At 37.4% G+C, this 10337-nt stretch overlaps 1 pseudogene; it reads right to left on the bottom strand.

Moving 5' to 3' along the window:
- Positions 1–3638: 3638 nt before the first annotated feature.
- LOC119532986 lies at positions 3639–7893 on the bottom strand (annotated as a pseudogene).
- Between the last annotated feature and the right edge of the window lie 2444 nt (positions 7894–10337).

Below are 10337 nucleotides of genomic sequence, written 5' to 3'. Positions count from 1 at the left end.
CATCTGTTTTTTTTACCTGTTTTATTTTTAATCAGTGATTTATAAGAATGTGAATTCTTGTAAATTAAGAAGATTTTAAGCTTTAAATAGAAGATAACATGAGGAAATTCCATATCTAATACACTATATGTATTTATGTATATTCTTATATATATTCATTCTAAAAGTCACCTTTTGTCTTCTTTTTCAATAGAGGAATAAATGGACAAAAACAAAGAAATTTAAAAAAAAAGAAAGTTGAATATGCTCTCAAATTCCTGGTATTGGATCATATTTTTAAAAGCAAGTTTTCTTATAATCTTACTGGATATTACATCACCAAATCAGCACCATTTCAAAGACTCTTTTCTAAACTCAGATACTGAAGACATTTTTTTCCCAAGGAAAGCAACTTATATAAGTGACATACCCCTTTCAATGACTCATACAGAAGTTGAATTTGTTACTAACTGCAATCTCCAGGTGCTCTGCAGCTAGGCCAAGAATATGGGTACCATCAGTTGAGTGGCTTGACTCTGAGAAGCAAGGTCTCCAGTTAGACCCTAATGAGAAGTCAATTCTTACGGGAAATAAAATGAAAACACTAAAGAGATTTGATTGGACTTGCAGACTATTAGGAGGAAACTTAAGGGTTTTTGTTAGGATGATAATGGACATCATTGAACAAGATATGATTGTACTGTGTTTCAGACCAGCTAGCAATTCTTGTCCTTGATTGTTAACTAAATACAAATTAAAGTTACCTTCTCTGGAAGTTATAGATACTAGAACTGGTTCTCCAATTTCTATTTTTTTCTTTCAGTCTCAAAATTTGATTCAAGCATCATTGATGTTTCCCTTCTATTCTGACTCTTCTGATTTCTCTCCTGGTATCAATTGTAGCTTCTGTTTTAGCAGTTTGGGAACTTTATTAAAGATATCTTCTGATTTATACTTGAAAGGGAAGTAAAAGTTTACTGAATAATACATTGGAAGTATAAAAACAATTTATAAAAAAAAAAGTTAACTTCCAAGGTGTTAACTAAGTCTTCTTAAATCACCCTTGATAGACTTAAGAAGTTAGGGTTTTCAGAAAAATATATAGGGGTCACTATTCCAGTGTTTTGTGAAAGATAGACATGTATTGTGTCTGATTAAACACAAACTCCTGAGCTCTCAGCTGGGCTTGTAGCATAAAAGGGAGTTGAACAATAGCTTATGAATTCATTAGAAATGGCAGCAATGTTTCTATCAAACATCTCATCTGTTGTATTGATGTGTTGCATCAGTAGAATGAAAACTTTCACCACTTTGTGTACAAAACTTAGGAAAGCAACATACAGCAGCAATTTATAACATTACACACTTATCATCTGGTTTATTGTAAACTATTAGTTTTAGGCCTGAATACACTGTTTGACAGATGCTTCCAGCTGCTTTGGTTTTAAAGCACAATTATCACTCGCCAAAATTCTCACTTCATTATTATGAACATAAAATGTGGTGACAGCAGCTGGTTTAGGTAGGCTAGCAATTCTCATCCACACCTAACAGCAAATCTTGTATTACAAGGAATCTTTTCTGAAAGTTAGAAATATTTGGATTGTCCTTTTCTGGTTTCAATTTCAAAATATTCCAATACCATTTTTTTCCAAACAGTACAACCACAGAAATACTCAAACTCAAGCAATTTATAAATTAGTTGTTTTGCTACTCTAGTTTACAGAATCCAAAGTTTAGAATATCCAGAAAAATCTATGTAACTATAATGGTGTGTCTGGGGTGAACAGCAAAGCCAGGAAAACTATAGGCCTAAAGCCTGTGGAAAGGGGCACATACTGCCATTATAAGGTATAAATCTACTCTGAAGTTTAGTGTGCTGGGCAGTCTAGGGAAGACAAAGCAAAAGGCTTTCTTCCCATGTGCTGCCTTCGCTGAGGCCGGACTGCCTTAGAAAACTTGGCTCGGGAAGATGGGAGAAGCATGGATTTTGTTTTACTTTAACGGAATATTAGAATTGGCCTTGGAAAAAGAGAGCTGATCATGGTCCACTCAAACCGAAAAGTATGACAAAAGATCCAAAAGTATGCTAAAGAAGATAGGTAGACAATTAGAATCGAGGAATCCATAATTGGAAATTGAAGCATGATGAGCGGTGAGATCTGATAGCAGTAGGCTTCTTGATTGAACAAGACTCATATTTTCCTCAATTTTAGCTTCTTTCCTGAAATTTTTTTCACTTTTTACACTGCTGTAGAGCAAAAATGGATAAGATTTGTTTCATAGAGTACGTAGCTTGTTTCTTCCGGTAACATGTTCATGTTTGGTAGTGTTTCTGATAGTTCCAACATTTTCTTTTACCTTTGAGAAGGACATCACAATGATATATCACGGGGACATATTCATGCTGCAACCCCCCCCCCCCCCCACACACACACACCTGCCTCCAACACACACAAGCTTACATCCTCATGAATGCTACATTTTCCTTATTTGATTGAAACACTTTTATTTGTTTGTATGTATATTTGTTTTCTTTTGGTCTGTAGTTTGGGTGAAAAATTTAAGGGCACAGTAATGGATAAATGAATCACAAAAAACACAATGGCAACCTTCAGTCTTCAATACTTGAAAAACCATGCATCAAGTTGAAGTTCTTTTTAACCATATCTCCCTACATCGTACCTTGAAACACACAAAAAATGCTAATTTTTATCACAGGTATGTGTGTTGTAGATTTTCCCAGTGTTATATCTGCCTCTCCCAGGTTAAATACTGACTCAAATTCTACACATTCTTTTTCTACTCTATTATTTTTCTTTGCCATTCATGTGCAGTTTTTTTTTCAGTTTTGTTCATTGATAGAATACAGACAGAATACAGTGTTCAATGGTTGCTAAAACAAAGGTAGACAGGTCCCAAGCCATTGAAGGAATTATAGGGAGAAAACCAAAGCTAAGCAGGAAAAACGTATTCAGACAAAAACATGTTATTGCAATGGTTTATTCTCTCCAAAGAGTGCTTTCTTAAACTCTTGGAGTAACAGTGGCACTCTTTGTTCAATGTAAGTAATCTAATTTTAACAATATGGCACCCTAAAAACCAAATGCATTTTTATGATGAGGCACTTTTTTGTTAGTGATGAAACCAAAAGAACAGATTTGCTGTGCACTAATGCCAGCTCTTTTCTTTGGTAATTGTGGAAATAAACTATCTAATCAGTTGCAACAAATGTCTTGCTGATCTGTGTATAACTAACTGTCCAATATATTTTTAAATATATATATATTTATATACATTCTTTTGTCTGTAATAATGTGCTGTAAAGCTATTCCACAGTGCAAAATGATGAAACCAGCCCAAATAGAGGCTGCATAATAACAATTCTGGTACAAGAAAATATTTACAGAGCTATTGAAATTTGTAACGGTAGCTTTATTGCCTGGGGTTTTGGAAAGTTTATGAGGTTGGGCATCCACTGCAGAATTAGCATTTTGGCATATGTTCCAGAAGCTTTCTTCATTCATTTGGTCAGGTGGTTTGGAAAGAAAGGGCCTAATTGTTGAAGCCAAGATGTCAGATGGGAAGAACAAAGTTGGGTCCGCCACAATACTTCTAACAAGCTAGTGCCCTCAGCTTGGGGATCTCTGATTTCTCTGTCACATGGACTGGTATGAAGGCATAGTAAACTCCCATGATTTTCCTTTCTTCATAGCATCAAGCACTTTAGTTTTTGAAGGTGTTTCTCATTCTTGGCCTCTCCTAGGCTTCCACTGTCTGACTTGAATCTGGCAATTTTTTTCTGGGCAGCATATCACACTCAATCAGCTTATGTGAACTGAAGGGCTGTCTCTGGCTATCTAAGTTTAGTGTTAAACTTTCCTTGGAACAACTTACTTCGCTTCCTTCAGAATTTCTCTGGCTTTTCTTAATAACTTCTGGGAGGTTTCCTCAAAAAAATCTTCTCTGAAGTCAAAGTTGTGGGAAACACAGGAAAATCGTTCTGTCGGTCTCCATGGGCCGCCACTCACTGACCAGTTCACTTCTGTCCTCATCAGCTTCACCTCCCTTACTGTCTGCCACAGACTGCACCTCTGGGCTTAGCCAACAGGCCTCAAGACAGGTCAGGTAGGTTGTCGATGACCTCGCTGAGTGGTCTAAAGCAGTGGTGCTGATGGTGGCCAAGAACTCACTCTGAGTCGTTTTTGGACTGGTTGACTTCTTAGTAGAAAACCTGTCCAGACAAGCCTGGGAGGACGTGCTGAGCAAAGAGCTGCAGTCTGACCCTGTCCCTTCAAAATGGGAGGCCTTTTGTGTCACAAGTGATTTGGGGCCCTCTTTCAGCACAGTGAAGCGACAGCTTGAGGGTGGGCGACTTGTTCAGTTTTGAATTGTGTGGTGGCAAGTGTTCTTTGGATGGCAAACTCTCTTTTCGGAGGGACACTTCCTTGTCTTTTGCTGCATTGGTGTCTTTTTTAGTAATAGTTTCTTTTGAAATGATGATTGTTTCCTGCCCAATGCCTCGCTCTCTTTTTTGGACTCTTCTTTAATAGCACTGTGATCCTGGTCTGCATTTTCTTTCTTAAAAAATACATTGTCCAATTCATCTTCTGAGCTGCTAGGTTGAGTTTTGTCTTTTGGCTTTTTCCTCTTAAGACTAGAGGCTGCAAAGATGGAGGATACAAGCAACTCCCTGCCTTACTGGTCCTTTCCAAAGGCCCAAGAGCCCTTAGATTTTACTGAGTCACTAGTAGGTGAATCTGATACTTCTCCAGGGGAGGTTCCTGTCCTTCCAACGTTATTGAGTAAATAATCTATGTTTGGCACCGGCTGTGAGTCTACTGGGTTTTCCTACTCCACCATTGTAAGAGGTTTTTCAGCACCTTCTTCTGTGAAAAACCCCAGTCATGGTACTTGATGAGTGTCTCTATGATTTTGTACTGGTCAGGCATGTGGGTGACCATGTGGTTCATATTATCTTCTGATGTCCTCACAAGGGTCAGACAAGAAACAATAGCTGGATTCCTTGGCTCCATCTTATTTTTTTCTGAATTTTCTGCCACTGTCTTCAGATGAGCCAAAAGAAATGTAAGTGTTTCATAATGTTTGGGCAAATCATGAATTAGTCTTTTTAGTGTTTTTAAGCACTCTAGAGGGTCTTCCTTACAGTTGGCTTCAATAAAGTCAGCATATTTATCATTTGTGAAGAGAGGTTCAGGGAGTTTTCTGAAGAAGGCTTTTAGTAAACTGCTAATCACATTCAAATCTTGCTGTTTAGCATTATATCTATCAATATCAGCCATCCCTTGTTGAGCTCTTCTTGCATACTTGAAATGGCTGCGTTATTTCCAAGAACTCTGTATTTAAGACCTCTTCCTTCAAGTAATTTGCAACATATGTCAACTATTAATGGAATATACCAATTAGTACGAGCTGGTGGACAATCATCCAGTCCAACACCAAACGTCCCTGTGGCAGTAGGCTTCTTCTGAACGTCTCCCTCACAATGCTTGCAATGCCTTTTCTCCATGTGCCTTTGTCTTTTGGGGGACTAGTATCATCTTTACTGAGGAGTTTCCTTTTGAGTCTTCCTTCAGAGAGTGTGGGCTTTGAGTCTTTGGCTCCGATTGAGCACCAAGCAATGTTTGCCTGATATGATCCTGCCAAGGTGTTTTTGGCACCTGTTCTGCTTTGCTCATCAGACTGTTATATTCTTTGATTCTCCAACTAATCAGATCCGTGTTAGTAACTCCAGTGTCCTCTTCATTTAGGTTGCTGCTCTCCTGGATGGTCTTGATTCACACTAACATATCGTCTCTGTCTTAGGCCTGAAACAGGCATTCACAATCTGATGTGGTGAGTTGAAACACATTCTTCCTCTTGGTCTCGCTTTTGATCAAGCATTCATTAACATTGATGAGCTGGGTAGCTCTCTGACTCCTGAGTTCATGATTTCATGAAAGAGAATGTAATTTCACAGAGCCAAGTAGAATCAAATAAAAGTCATATTTTTACTACATAACCATAAATTAAAGGACAATTTTGATATTCATTCCCAAATTTCAAGAACTGTATATTTTCTATAATTCTCTCAACTCAATAAGTTCACAGCAAAGATAGCAGCTGCTTTACATTTCAAACTCATTGGGAAGTTTTACCTCCACTGCAAAAACTTAAATCAGCATAAATATTTATCAATCTGTAAATTGGTTCTGAAATGTGATTTCCACTGACCTCGTGGAAGTTCAGGAATGAATTTTCTCTCCTGGTATGTAGGAGGATAATTTCTATAGAAGTTGGGATTCAGGGGTCACAGTGTGTGTTCTCTGCTGTAGAGATTCATGGGCTAAGGGAAAATGGGAAAGATGTGACCTGGAATTGATATCTAGGTCAAAGCCATAGTGGCTGGTTCAAAACAGGTTCCTAATTCAAGTGAATGAAAGAAGCCATGGGAGAGGAAGGTGATCTGGAAAAAAGAGGAAGATCCCATATGACAAGTGGCTAATACCTGTGGCAGACTTTTAGAATATTCCTGCATGTATTTGTGTTAACCTATTAAATTCATTAAGGGTTGGAGAGTCCACTCTCCCTTTGCTCAACTACTTAGTTTGAGTTTTCTCTAAATACCCCATAAATTGGCAGAAGTTATGAACACAAGCATCAAGAACTGGTAGTCATAATCCACTCTTCTGGTCACATTAGCTAAGAAACCTGACACTGAAATTCACAATACATGCTTTTCCGTGATAAAACAGGGGCTGGGAACAGCAACTTCCATTTTTAATTGAAAAGTTAAAACTTTTCATCCCTTTGGTTCTAGCCACTTTATCTGAGATAAGTGAACTCACATTTTCAAACTTGGATTCAATTTCTTAACCTATTTATTAGCAGGTAGTTGGGATTTTCTGGTGCGTGAATGGGGGCTATTTTTGGTTTACTTAATCAGATTTGATTTCAATTTAATTTTGCTGTCCTAAAATTCTTGGGTTTCATCTTTATTTAGCACTTGGACTAAATATGGGTTTTCTTTAGAATTATATAGATGACTAGTGCTTAAGAAGCCACTTAAAATATTTTTTACTAGTGCTGCTACAACGTAAAGCCCTGAAAGACAAAATTTCAAGTAGCATCTTGCCTGTGAGAATTATAAAAGTACATGAGTTTTTAGGATACTAATGTTTAGATGAATATAAGTTGTCTTTAAGAATTTTTTTTTTAAAGTGAATTTGCTGTTTATTCTTGTCAGTAATTTTTAGAGAACTTTTCTGCTCTGTAGCTTCATGTTAAACATGTTTAATGTTTAACAAACATTAAAACCTTTGTTAATGTTTTATTACTTCCCTTATTACTTGCTTCTATCCTGTTTCTCTTGCTCTCTCATTCTTGGTCTCTCTCATTCTAGTGTTTTTAATACACAGATTGGATGATTAGAATTTTTCCCTTATAGAACTAATCTTTTCTAAAATTGTTTTCATCTTTTTATCCTTCGTCTTTGGATAAATTCTGAAACATTTTTTCTGTATCATTGAAGTGAATTTCTACAGTATAGAATCTTCTGTTCATTGCCTGTCCTCAGGTTTTAGTTGAACTGTTTTAATTTTTACCTTTATAAAATTTGATTCCCATGTTTTTGAGAACTCAACTTAGACATTTTAGAAAATGATCTTTTCTTTTTGCAGTAAATTGATTTTAGAGAAGGCATGTCCTCTTCTTCCTCCATCTGTTCTTCTTGTGTTATTTTTCCCATGTCCTTCAGAGAAAGCCCTACTTTGCTAAGTCTCCATTTACTGGGGCCATCTATTCCTGATGGAAACTCACACACACGCTTATTTTTGTTTGCTCTGGCTGCCTACCTCATACCCTGCCCTCATTCCTCTCAGTAGGGTCTCTTGTACCTACCTCCTATTACCTCATGATATGGAAAGTCACAAATTGTCTATCTATATCATCTTCAATACAATAGAAATTCCTTGAAGTATCTGGCACATGAGATATTTTTCTTCATTTCTGGCACTAGTATTGTCATTCTGTATTTTATACTCTGTAGTCATTTCCATGGGAATTGGAAATGGAGGCAAGCTCAGTGTCTATACTCCTGGTCTTTTCTTTTTCCTCTTAAAAATACTATTGTTAGTTTCCATGAGGGACTATTTCCAGTTATGGACACCATTGAGAGACTGGTCTCTCAAATCTTTTTCTTGTTGTTTCCTTTTTTCCCCATCTGTCCTTCTGGTTTTGAACAGTGTCTTAGCCATTCTGTGCATTCCCCTTCTTTCATACATTTTCTAAATTCCTTCCTAACAGCAGTAACACATTTCTTCTCTCCTCAGTCCTCATCTCCCCTTTAAATGCTTAGGGTTGGTATTATAATCATTACATTATTGTGGAGAGTGATTTAATTATCAGGATGTTTGACTGCATTTGTTCAGAAGACAACTTCCTCACAAAAAAAGGAGGAATCTTGCACACTCAGTGAGAGAGCAGGGAACTCCTGCCACTATAAAGAATACTACTTCTTCATCGATTTTAATCTGTTCTGTTTGACTGAGTAAACTGTGCTATCAGGAAATTTGTTCCACTTCTTTTCATAACTCTGAAGTGTCTGAGGTACTGAGAATCTGGGGACATAGAAATTTCTACAGCCTGGAAATGCAGTTGGAGCCATTTTGTTGTAAAACCACATTTTAGTGTCTTTTTCTTTGACGCTGTGTTAGATCATGCATGTTTGATGCTTTGGGGGTTGTATGAAGCAATTTTTTAAAAACCTTTTCCTGAAAACAATATTCCAGAAGCAATCAGACTTCACTTTATTCTACGACTGCCCAATTGCTCTTCTCGTGTCTGCCTCTTAGTTAGCTTCCTGAGAACTCCTTTGACCTCTTGTGTTGGTTAAAAATTAGCCACAAAGGCTGAGGAATTCAAGCGTTTAAATATGCTTTTGTTGTGGGCATATCTTTCTCTTAAAGCAATGACAGAGCTTAGTAAAATCTCTTCCAGTGGAAGGATGCTTGACAGAGTGGCAAGTAGCCTCATGAGGACCAAATGGGTGTGAGTCTAAATGCAGTGTGTTTGGAGGAAGAAAACCTGTGCCCGGTCATGGCCCAGCCTACTGCACTAAGAAAGGCTGATGATGCAGGAAACAGGTAATTGGGACACCAAGAATTTCTTCATGTGCCAACAGGGTGGTGCCTATGTACCAACGCCTCCCCACCCCCTTACTCCAGCCTAAGCTATTAAGGGAAGCATTGAGATTCCAGCCCTATTACTGGGTGAACTCCTTGCTCCATGCGGAATGTCAGAACAAGAAAGGCTGCAGTGAGTTGCACCTCTCTTGTACCCCCAACTTCTTTATGTTTTTTGCCATCCTTGTTGACTGGTTTGATAGTAAGCCAAAGTGAAAAGATCCCTAGAAAAATCTGATTCTGTATTCTCAAACATCTTACAATCTGCATGGACGTGTGTGGTCTCGTCTGGTTCAACATCATACAGGCAAGGTCAGTTTTTAAAGAGATCTTCTCATCCTGATTATCCTACCAGTGACTTCATGGAAAAGGTTTGAGGGCAAAAATTAACCATTTTACCAAGGTATCAGATTCATCATTCAAATATAAACACTCTTCATGATCTGAGATTGACAAGCTTACATTTGCAAAGCTCTGAAGGCTGTCATTTTGGAGTAGAAGCTATCTCATTAATCAGAATGTTAAATAATCCACAGTACTTATATAATGTGTTATTATTTATCAATCTTGAGCAGCTCCATTTCTAAAGGGGAGAAAAATTATTTCAACCAAGTAAGCATAATATTAATGACAGCAGTATTGTAAATAAATTTAAAATGATGCCAAAAAGCATGTGACAACAAGAAAATAATAAACAAAGTCGCTTTGATTTTTTTCCCCTTAAATGTGCAAAGCATGCTGCTACGCTTTTATCTGCAGACTTTGTTTGAAAATTTCTCAAGACACAAGCCAGTCCCTTGTCAACAAAGGATGGGTACTTAGTTTGATGCAATTAAAAAGATTTTTATAACATCTACAATGGAAATCTCCAGGAAACAAGTGAAACTGGCAGTGCATCAAACAACTCAATTGATGGAAAGATAAAACAGGGTGTAGATGAAATGCTGAAAATGGTGCTATTGTTTTCTGTGATATTAACATGGTAGAGATCTTAGGGTCCCATGAGCATGAATTTCAGGTTCCTTTTCAGAAGCTCCCTTTGGACTAGGAATTATTCCAAAATGATGTGAATGCCCCTTGCATCTCTCCTTTCATAATTTAAGTTGGATCCTATGTCCCTAAGCAGCTGTGTTGTCATTCTTCAAACAGGACAAACAGAGGGATACTGCAGGAGCA

The sequence above is a fragment of the Choloepus didactylus genome, chromosome 4, assembly GCF_015220235.1.
Source record: "Choloepus didactylus isolate mChoDid1 chromosome 4, mChoDid1.pri, whole genome shotgun sequence".
NCBI classification, from domain to species: domain Eukaryota; kingdom Metazoa; phylum Chordata; class Mammalia; order Pilosa; family Megalonychidae; genus Choloepus; species Choloepus didactylus.
This window is presented reverse-complemented; position numbering and strand designations above follow the sequence as displayed.